General features: G+C 45.4%; 1 pseudogene; it reads right to left on the reverse strand.

The window, feature by feature from the left end:
* Window positions 1-101: 101 nt before the first annotated feature.
* LOC144256087 (dnaJ homolog subfamily B member 14-like) lies at window positions 102-9,701 on the reverse strand (annotated as a pseudogene).
* Window positions 9,702-11,927: the final 2,226 nt, after the last annotated feature.

The following is an 11,927-nucleotide window of genomic DNA, read 5'->3' on the forward strand; positions in this document are numbered from 1 at the left end:
GTTTTTAATATCAAATCTTTTTTTTTTTCAGCTTTCATGATGAAATTAAATTTACAGAAGAGATAAAGAGCATGCTGAAAGGTATAAATACAAATTCCAGTTCATCCTCCTTTATAAAGGCTAGTCAGCCGCTCTACTTCTTTACAGGTGTCCATGCTCAAGGCATATGCCTTCCTTCGGAGTCGATCATCATCGTATACTTTTGCTGCATACTGCAAATCTGTTTTTTGCTTTCTTTCCAGAAATTATTTCGAATATTAGTCACATAATTTTCTTCTACACTTTTTTTTTACTGTTGGTAATAACATTACTTTATATTCATTTTTAAAATGTTTGTTGACATAGTAAACAAGGCCCAAATTTTCTGTTTGCATTTTAATGGTTTGCTCTGGTCCAGATCTGGGATATAAGGAATAAGGAGGATTGGAGACCATCAGTTGGCTAATAATAAAACAAGAATCAGTAGGATAATGGGCATCAGCTGGATAAACACAGGAAAAACCTCTGATTCCTCTTTTTCTTCTTTCATGTCCACTATGTGGATGCTGATGTTGATGGTTATAACCAGCTCAGCCATTTGAAAATGAGTGTACACTACCTGAAGGAAATATATATTGAACAAAAAATATATTGAACAAGTCTTCTGGAGTTATATCAGCTTCACAGCCTCTATGGAAATTAAATCTGCCATTGTCTTGGTGATTACATGCTTGTTCTTCACTGCCTGTGAGATACACTGTTTTCCTTTTTCTGGATTGTTTAAAACAGCAGAAGCATTCCCAATCTTCTTAAAAGCATCTGTTGCTCCAGATGCATAGTTTTTGTCTGGATGAAACTTCAAAGCAAGCTTTCTATAAGCTTTTTTCAAATCTTCATCACCAGCAACTTTTGTAACTCCAAGTACTTCATAGTAATTTTTTACATTTGTTAATGCTGAGAACTCCCTCTACTTGGTCTTTGGTAAAGCATTTTCCACTTTCACCACCACGGGATATGCTGTCCTTTGTGCAGTGGGGTTTGCTGGGATCACTAGTACCTGATGGTGTTCCGCATGAGGACTATTTCCAGCAGTGCTTCATTTTTCATAATTATCTCCCACAGTGCTCTGTTCCCAGCTACTCAGGAAGGCTGAGGCAAGAGGACTGCTTGAGCCCAGGAGTTGAAGACCAGCCTGAGCAACAGCGGGCCCAGGGCAGAGGGTAAAGCTTCTGAAGGGAGCGCTGGGTTGCTGGGGATCCGGGCCTCCTTGGCGATCTCTTATTCCGGTTCCCCCCAGGACTTGCGCCTGGTTCCCTTTCCTTGAGAAGCGCGGCTACAGCGGGGAAGCCGCCACTGCTGAGGAGGCGAGGCCAGCTTGGGTGGGGGTGAGGGGCTGCGGCAAGCAGGGAGGAGCACCTGGGACCTTGGTGGTGGTGGCAGCGAAAAGGGGCGCACAGGCGGGCCTCGCAGCTCCGCCTCCTCACAGCGGCCTCCCCGCCTCCAGCGGGCCACCGTGGCGCCAGCCATGTCTCCCAGCCCCAGACCAATCTCCTGGGCCTGGGCGTCCCAGCCCAAGTGGCGGCCAATAGAAAGAGACGACTGGCTGGGAGCTAAGGAGCCCACAGCAGCCCAGGGCAACAGCAGCCATATGCAGAGAGGGGCGGGGACCTCTTTAGGTTTTTATGTATATAAAATCGGGTCATCTAAAACTGAAGTTCCTTGAATTCTCCTTCCCACTTTGAAGGGCCTTTGCTTCCCTGTCCTGTAAATTGCTATTGCTAAAGCTTGCAGTGTGATGTTGACTAGAGGTGGGCAGGCTGGGCTCCCCCCCCCCGCCCCCCCCCCATCTGAGAGACCTCTGGTTGGCCCTCATTTGGATAAGCTGGAGAGTGGGGATCTACAGCAAACCCTTAAGTTCAGACGCACTTCCTCCTCATGGTTCTCACAAGTTCTGCACCACACAGGAACATGTGCTGGGATATGACCTCAGTAGTGCAGTGGGAACATGGTGGAAGGTCTCAGGGGCAGGCCATTGGGGAGCCTGGCCCAGGGTGTCAGTTGTTCTCTCTATCTGTGGATGATGTGGACATGCTGAGAAAGACAGGGCAGCAGCAGCATGGGCAGGTAGCTGTGTGCCCAGGAGGATCACAAGACACATGTTCCAGACAGTGAGATGCTGTTTCCGCAGGTCCTGCACTGCCCAGGTGCAGGAAGGGAGGAACAGGTCACAGATGATAGATAGATAGATAGATAGATAGATAGATAGATAGATAGATAGATAGATATGCACAGACAGAGGGCAGACAAATAGAGAGATACATGGTAGATAGATAAGGTATTTCATTGACAGATAACAAGGAAATGATAAAAGATGATATACAAATATAAATAAGTGACAAAATAATGTATCATAGCTGATATAAATATAAGAAAATGATGATAAATAATATATTCATAATAGAGGATTGATGATGCACAGAGAAAGATAGATGATAGATAATAGATACATAGAAATATAGATAGATATTTAGCTAGCTATAATTGGTCTCAGGCCCCAAATGATACAAGAACACTGCTCCAGTTTTCAAGTCTTTCCTGTTCTTGACCACGTATCCACTTCCATATATTTCTTTCACCATATTCCCTGGACAGGACAAAAAAGATGCTGGGCATGGAAAATGGGAGAAATGGAGAGGTCTGAATTCTCTCAGGGCTGTAGCCTACTTCACTCAATAGAAGCCCATGGCCAGAGCCTCTCCTTTCCTGTCTCACCCTCAGGTACAGGTCCTGATCATGGCCAAATCACCATGGAGACACAGGGGCAGCCTGGCACTGTCTGCTCTAGGTGTGTGAGTGGCAGGTTCCTTACCCATTGACACAGCCCTGGGCTTGAGACCATGTATGCAGTCCCTGTGCTTGCTCCATGGCCCACTCCTGGCTGGTCACTGCAAGGACAGTTAGCATGGAGAGTGTGCTCAGCTGGGTTTTCCTGGTGGCTGTCTTAAAAGGTAAATAATGGAGAACCAGAGACCCTGAGTGTGTGAGTGGACAGAAGTGAGAGAATGAGTGTATGAGTGAGAGTGTCCTGACAGGATGCTTCTGTGTTTGCAGGTGACAAGTGGATATATAGCTGTTGGAGTCTGGGGGAGCCCTCGTGCAGCCCTTGGGGGGGGGGACTGCAACTCTCCTGTGCAGCCTCTAGATTCACCTTGAGCAGCTACTGGATGAACTGGGTCTGCCGGGCTCCAGGGAAGGGCCTGTAATGTTTTGACAATTTAACTAAAATGGTGGTAGCCCCTACTACCCAGACTCAGTGAAGTGCCAATTCACCATCTCCAGAGACAAATGCAAGAACATGCAGTACCTGCAAATGAGTAGTCTGCGAGCCAAGGACAAGGACACCTATTACTGTGCCAGAGACACAGTGAGGGGTCCTTAGTGTGAGCCCAGAAACAAACCTCCCACATTGTGACCAAGACCAGCAGGGGGCGCTCAGCAATAAGACTCTCAGGGTCAGGACAGGAGCACTTGAGGCTTTTTTTCTCTATCCCCCTGGGTCCTAGGCAAGTAATACCTTTTTAATTCAGTTTGTATATTCTATGATATCTTTGACTAAAATGTTTGTTTCCTTGTTTTTCAGGGTGACAGGAACACCAGGGCCACTTAGAGCCCTATATCACAGGCTCTAACTTGAACTCTTGAAGAGGGAGGTTCAAATGGATTCCCATGGGGGCTTCCCCTCAATTCAGAGTCTCCCCATGGATCTTTTCTAGATTTACAATCCTGTTCATCTGCTCTCAATTCTACATTCAAAAGTCATCACTGTAAGGGAGCAGTGATTCACCATGCATAAGCACAGGGTGTGGCCACACCTGCTCCTGTGAGTGACCTCACAGTGGGACACACAATTTCCAGAGCCCTCTGCAGAGTTGTTGACAGCACTTTCTGAGACACACAATCAGTCACAGAGTAGACTTGCTACTCTGGATTCAGAGTGAGGCAAAATGGACAGTGGGGTCCGGACCCAGCTCATACTAGGACACACAAAGCTCACAGCTCAGGCCCATCATCAAAGGTTCCTAAGGGAGGGCCTGATTCCAAGTACTGTCTCTGAAACCAATCAGTCATCAGAATTTCTGCTGTCATCAGGTTGCAGAGACACAGGAGAGCTCCATAGTTCAGCACAGGGCAGCCTGGCCCATGTCACAGACAGAGCTTATGGAGCCTGATCCCTCCAGAGAGAAGAGCCTTTAGCAGCCAGAGGAAGAAGAGGAGATAACCAGGGTAAGGGGGCTCCCAGGTACTTTTCTGCTCTCAGCACTGTGTTTGAGCCCTCCTGCAGAACCATGAGGGACTTCTCCAAAGTGATGTCCAGGCTGGGGCCTTCCACAGACTCAGAGAATTTGAGAGACACTTTGAATTCCCCACAGTGATGTTGAGGGAGTGCTGGACTGGTGCAGCAGGACTCAGCTGTCCTGGGGATAGGGGAGAGAGCGAGCCACCACAGTGTCAGGGGTCAGCAGGGAAAGTTCCACCTGGATGGTCAAGAGTAACCAGCACCAGAGGAAGACATGCTCAGGAGCTTTCTCAGCTCCATGCCCAGAAGTGAGGCCAGTGGGGCCACTGGCTTCAGACACACTGTGCACAGAACCACCCTGACTCCATCTTGCTATGAGGTGATCTTGAGTCTGAGAAGCCCCCGGCCATCTGGCTGCTGGGCAGAGGCACCTAGGACAGTGCCTGGGTTTCCAGCCACTGTGGCTGGATTTCAAGATCACAGAGAGGGACACATAGGTGCCCACCCTTTTGAGAGTCCAGCTCCAGTCTGGGTGAGGATGAGCATCACCAATATTTAGTTCCACAATACTCCCAGGCAACTCCTGCTTCACTTCATAAATTTAAATTATTGTGCTTTTTCCAAAAGATTTTATTTTTAATTTATTTTTTTCCCAAAAGATTTTGACTGAGAGTCATAACACTTTTTTTGTATACAAAATAGATAAGTTTCTAAGTAACTTAGAGTTTTATATTTTATATCAGTGGAACCCATTTCTTTTTCAATCAACAAAACTTTTATATTTTTAATTATTTGTAATATTTTATATTGAGCATTATCATCATCTTCTCAAATTATAATTTATTTTTTCATACCAAATACAAATACAATGATTTTCTTTTGCTGTATATCCCTGATGTTTTCATATATACCTAACTAACAATCATACCTTGTACAATATTGTTTTCATTGGTGAACAGAAGTGATTTTGCATTTGATAAACATAGAATTTTTTCATTAATTTTTTTTCCTTAGTGGTTGAGTTTATGTCTCCTTTGCCTCATTCAGAACTCAGAACTTACTCTGGGAATCTTGCTCAGCTTCTTCATGAGCCCTGGTGGATGCTGAGATACCATTCCCTAAATATGGTGCCCTTCACTTTCAGACAGTTTGAGTTCGATAGCTTAAGTCTGCTTTTCTGAGTAAAATGTTTGGACAAAGTTATATACATTAGATTCGGGATATAACAGTGGAACACATATTTGAAACCTGAATAAGCATTCATAGTGTATGTTGTTGTGTTTCACACAACTTGCTGAGACTGCTTCATGTCCCTGTTGTCCTCTTGGGCTTGGCTTGGATTTTATGCTAGCAGACAGGCATTTTGTTGGATTTCATGTGTTTTATTATAATTTATTATAATTTCAGAAAATTACTTTAACCTCCTTTTTTCTTCATTTTGCTTTTTACTAAAAGAGAGAGACAGAGAGAGAGAAAATCTTTAATATTTGTTTTCTAGTTATCGGTGGGCACAACATCTTTGTCTGTATGTGGTGCTGAGAATCGAACCTGGGCTGCACACATGCCAGACGAGCGCGCTATCGCTTGAGCCACATCCCCAGCCCCAGACCTGCTTTTTTCTAAGTGTTCTATATATATCATCTTGAACCTTGTCCACTCTGTATTTGGAGATTTCTGTTGTATGGGGCCCTCACTAGCATTTGGTTTCTGTCTTATAAAAACATTCCTTGGAACCACCCTGTGCTTTGATCCCCTCACATCTGGTTCCTGGCTCCTTAGATGACATCCAGCTCCCCTACTTCTTTCTGCACCTGAAGCTCTGTAACCTGATAAATTTTATTCCAGGCCGGGATTGCCTTAGGGGACTTGCTCTGAGCTTCTCTCCAGCCTGGCTTTGGGCTCACATGAAGGGCCCCTAGGGAGGCCCTTGTCTGTCCCTACTGCAGTGGGGAGGTGGACTTGGCCCACATTATCACCTCCCACCCACCACAGAAACCTGCCTCTCCCTGTTGCCACCTCCCTGTGATGCTTCTCCTCTGAGGACTCAGACTCTTGTTCTGGACTCTTCTCTTCAGCCCAGGATGCTGTTCCTGAGGACAAGGAGGAGTGGTCTGGGGAGTATTTCCCCCTTCTGTTTCTACTTTCTGTGAGGTTCCAGAAGAGCCCCTGGTATTGGATTGGTGGGTTGCCCTGAGTGTAACTGTCGCATGTGACAACATCTTTCATTACTTCACTTGGTGAGTCTTACTTTTTTCTCCAAGCATCATGTTCCCAATTCAGTCCATTTTCCAAGAAGTGACATTATTTCTCTCTTTCTTGTTGCTGTGGGAACTCCAGTGGGCACGCAGGTCACATTTTCTCTGACCACTCTTGTGTGTACAGCACCTGGCTGGTGCTACACCTGGCTCCTGGAGCTATGCTGCTATAACATTGGTGTGTGTGCATCACTATTCTCTGCTGATATTAGGTCTGTGGATCAGTACTGAGGAGTGGAAACTGGTCCCATAGTAGCTTGACTCTAGTCTCCTGGGTCCGTGGGCTCTCCTCACCCAGGAAGGAAGTCCATGGTACAGGGTAGAGGAGATTATGGCTGCAGAGTCACTAATCAAGACCTTTGGAGACCAAGCAAGAAGCAGTTCTGATTTTATTGCACAGTTACCATGTATATATACTCAGGCAGCAGCTAAGCAATTTACAAGTAGTCACCAATATAATTTCTGGCCAACTTTCCTCCACAGCCCTGGTAGCCAGGTCAAATTTGCAATCAAACCTATAGTATGTTTGCTGTTATCCATGGACATGAACTGCTTGGGAAGGCAATTCCCCCCCCCCAGACATCCATTCCCAGGAGGTTCACTCTACCCATCCTCTTGTTTCTGTTTCATGCTGTGAACAAATATTTTTCTGACCAGCAATGGAGGACCATGTTCCCTGCAATGTCTCTGCATTGTGATTTTATTATTTCAAATTGTCCCCAAGAATTATGTTTTATGAATCCCTGGGCTTCAGATGTGAAAGAACACTGGGATGTGCCTTACACAGAAAGAATGTGAGAAACAGATTTTTTTTTTCAATTGTGACTCAGAAATCTTGGCTAAGGCTCTAGTGTCAACAGGTCACCAATGTCAATCATCCATGAGTAGGAGGAGAAATCACCTGAACTGAGCATGAGGCCACTCAGGACAGTTCCAAAGCAACCCAGGTTATGGGAGAGGAAGTCAAGGAGCCTGCGAGACCAAAATATTGGATCCATGATATTTTGATCATAGCTTAATGAAAGAGAGCCATAAGTGAGCATGATGTTAATGTAGTAGATGGTCATGAAATCTCAGGTAGGGCCAAGTAAAACACTGGGTGCTAGAACCCACTGGTTTACACCTGGATGAGGGGAGGAGAAAAGAGTGTCATGCCAAGGGTGTAGGTGCATTGCTGTGATGGTCTAACTTGAAGAATACCTTTCTAAATCAGATGATTTGCCAGGACTTGGAAACTACATATAATGGCACACCTGGCTTTTTGGATGGTGAAAACCTGGAGACCAGCAGGTCTTACCTGAGCCACCCCAATACCAAGAGGTGGGTGCTGCAGGCTCAGTGTTTGCAGGAAGTTCATGGTCAACACCACAGGGAATAAGGAGAGGAGCCCACATGTCTTATTAGTGTGCTGTGCTCACTCAGTTAGGCAGGAGGTCAATTCCTGAACCTCATCAGGAGGTCAGCAACTACACCTGCCGTCTCAGTGACCCCACTTCACTAAAGACAGTGTCCCCTGTTTTCTCCAAATGCTGGGCTGAGGGCAAGACAGGTCTCACTGCAATGATGCTGCACACGGAAGAGGACCTGGGCCTCCTCCCTCACCCAGCCGGCCCTGCATGCCTTCCTGTCTGCTATCAGCCTGGCTCTGCTGCTCTGGGGCACTCAGGGGCTCTCAGCCTCAGGCTGCAGCTGAGAGCTGCCTCTGCTCCCAGGACTCTCACCTGGCCCAGCACTTCCATCCTGTCCTCTCCTGGTGAGAGGAAGAGCTCAGGAATGTTGGTTTCTCCTCTAAAAGCCTTCCAGCACCCCTGAACCCAACTAATTTTCTCTCACAGGTAAAGCTTTACTTGGTTTCCAAGGAGGGACACACCTCAGGGGCACAGAGGACCTGGGCAGCCTGACCTCAGCCTCTCCAAATGTAAGAAAAGCCTCATCCACAGGCAAAGTCCTTCTCCTGCTCTGGGTTCAAAATGCCTTCTGAGCTGTGGAAGATCACAGCTCTCTGCTCACACAGGGCTGAGGTCTCTGGGAAGGCATGAGTGTGTTCTAAAAGATGAGGCTGCTTAGACTCTTCTTTAGCTGGTCACACCTTCCCAAGGTGAGTGTCTCCAGTGTCTGACCTGGGTTGATGCAGAGGTTGTGATTGCAGGTGACTGATAGCATGTGACTGTCCTTGTCCCCAGGTGTCCTATGCAGGTTCAGCTGCAGAAGTCAGAATCTGGCCTGTTGAAGCCCTTACAGACACTATATGTCACCTGTCCTGTGTCTGGATTGTCCATCACAACTAGTGGTTATGGCTGGCACTGGATTGATCCTTCAGCCCCCAGTAAAGGTGCTGAATGAATAGAGTATATATAAAATAATGGTGGTACTAACTAGAGCCCATATTTCAAAAGCTGAGTGAAAGTCCAGAGACATGTTCAAGAATTAGTTTTTCCTGCAGCTGAACTCCCTGACTTCCCAGGACACAGTCATCTATTACTGTGCCAGAGCCACAGTGAGGGACCTCAGTGTGAATCTATACATAAACTTCCCTGCAGTGTGCCCAGGGCCATCAGGGGGTGCTCAGCAAGCTCAGGAGCAGGTTCAGAGGGAGGAGAGAAGAGTTTACCTCAGTCCTTGAGGCTCCTCCTCAGCTAGGACCTGCCAAGACACAATCTTGTATGGAAATTCTCTAGTTCATTACTGTCTCAGAATCTCAGATGCTTTTCCTCCTCTAGATCAGGCTTGTCTATAATTCCATTGCTCAGCATAGGCTACTCAACATTATTTTCTGATGAAAATTAATTTTTAATAATATTTACTGCTCAGTGTATTTAATGTGAACTTTCTAAATTTATTTTTTCAGTACCAGGGATTGATACAATGGTGTCATAACCCTGAGTTCCATTATAACCCACTTTGAGTCTTATTTAAGTCAGGTTCTCCCTAAGAAGCCCAGGCTGACCTTGAACAAGTTATCCTACCTCAGCATTCTGAGTACCTGGGGTTAGAGGTGAGCTCCACCACACCCAGGTTAACTTTATAAACACTTGATGCCATATCTTACCCTCTCCATTCTCAGCTGGATCCCCTTTCTCTCCCCATGACACCTTTTCATTCCCAATCTGCTCAGTGTGCTTCCTGTCATGGATCAGGTCACAGAACACACTTGACAGCAAAGCCCACATAGTGGGCCAGAAACTTCCACCCCTGTGGACCCTTGACAATGTCTGGATTCAATTTTATTTTCACTTATGTTAAGAAAGGGTTTTGTAAGGCAACCAGTTGTTAGAAACCATTGTACCTGCCAAACCTCCAGTCATCACTCAACACCACCCATAGCAAGGAATTATCTGAACCAAATATCTATGGACTGAACAGAGAAGCAGTGACAGAAAGCCCTAAACCTGGTCAATGCACAGAAATATGCATATTCAGAGTAACTTTGGTGTATGTGAGCGCCTACCTCTCATGATGAGGCTCTGTGACATCCACACTCCACGCCCAGGGATCCAAGCTGTACATGGCCTGTGGACAGGGGTGAGAGAAAGGGGGACCCTTGGCAAAGACCCAGGAGGGAGAGTGGACAGCTCTGCATAGACTGTGGGAATAACAGGTCAGCTCTGCCACTGGCCTCAGGACCCTGAAGGCACAGTTTGCCTAGTGCTGCTCTAACCCCATCTTGCTGGGAGATGACCCTGAGCCTGAGAAGCTCCAGGACACCTAGCTCCTGGCAGAGTCAGCTTGGATCCTGTCCAGGTTTCCAGCCACTGTGGCTAGATTGCAGGATTACAGACAGGGACAACCTGGGCTGTGTTCCTGCTCACGTCAATGCCCATCCTGTCCTGAGAGTTCAGCAGCAATCTGGGTGAAAATGGTCATGGAAAATTGTTATATCCCAGATCATCTTAAGTTACTCCTGGTTCATTCCAGAAAATTAATTTTTTTTTTTTTTTTTTTAGTATTTGCCAAAAGACGTTGATTGAGTGTTGTAACACTGATTTTGCATATAAACCTTATAAGTTGCAAAGTTAGAGTTTTATATTTTATATCAATACAAGCCATTTCTCTTTCAATAAACAATATTTCCATATTTTAGTATTTTATTTGAGAATTTTAATTATGTAATTGTGTTGCTTATTTTGGCATATTCATAGATGTATGAACAAAATTTATTGAAGAGTCTTTTGTTTCCTGCCTGTATTTTCTATATGAAATTTCTCTACCTGTCATTATCTTCTCAAATTATTATCTATTTTTATTTATACCAAATACAAATACAATGATTTTTCTTCTTCTTCTCTGATGTTCTTACATCAGATAAATAATAATCATAGTTTGTATAATACTTTTTTCATTGGTAAAGAAAAATGATATTGTATCAGATTAACAGAATTTTTTCAATTGCTTATTTTCTCAATGGTTTCATTTCTGTCTACTTTGGCTAACTGAAACATCAGGATTTGCTCTAGAGGGCTCACTCAGCTCCTTCCTGAGTCAAGGAGGATGCTGGGATCTCTTTTCCTAAAAATGACACCTTCACTTGCACACAGTCTGTATTTGATTGGTTAAACCAGCTTTATTGGTGGGAGGTACTGGGGATTAAACTCTTGAACAATGACCTACATCTCCAGCCACATTTTATATTTTATTTAGAAATAGGATTTCACTGAGTTGCTTAGTGCCTCACTATGGCTGAGGCTGGCTTTGAATTTGGTTCCTTCTGCATTAGCCTCCCGAGCCATGGGGATTGTAGGTGTGCACTACTGCACCTGCCTTGTGTCTACTTTTATGAGTATAATATTTGGACTTGGTTGCATAAATTAGATTTAGGGATTTGACAGTTAAATACATTTTGAAGGGCCTGAATAAGGAATGAGCTGTTGTATTTTGTTTTCTTTTTCATGTGATGGTGTTTGATCACCAACATTATTAAGAATGTCAGCATCTCTCTCCATCAGAAACATAGCTAGTGATTCAAAAATTATTTTTATACCTACAAAAATATGAGTTCTTGTGGAGTTCTTTTGAGGGAGAGAACAGCACCCTGACACATGGGTGCCAGGTGCCATGATGGATCCCAGGCTGTGCACACCCAGCTGTCCATCACCTGTCCCTCCTTGGGGTGGGGAACCCACCCAGCTGCTCTGCTCCAGTCTGCAAGATTACAGAACACCCTGACTGTGGGCCAAAGTGCACTGTGAGCTGTGGAGCACCAGGACAAGGCCCCTCTGCATGGGGTCCTTACCACTCATCCTAACCCTTGCTCTCTCTACATCTTCCCATCTCCAATGGCCAGAGTCCTCTTTTTCCAGATGCAGTAGTTTCCCCATATGATTGATGGTGTGGTGATGGTCTTCCTCTGCCTGTCTTATTTCAGCCAGATCCATGTACTCCAGGGCCAGGCCTAGTTC

The sequence above is a fragment of the Urocitellus parryii genome, chromosome 7 (assembly GCF_045843805.1).
Source record: "Urocitellus parryii isolate mUroPar1 chromosome 7, mUroPar1.hap1, whole genome shotgun sequence".
Classification (NCBI taxonomy): Eukaryota; Metazoa; Chordata; class Mammalia; order Rodentia; family Sciuridae; genus Urocitellus; species Urocitellus parryii.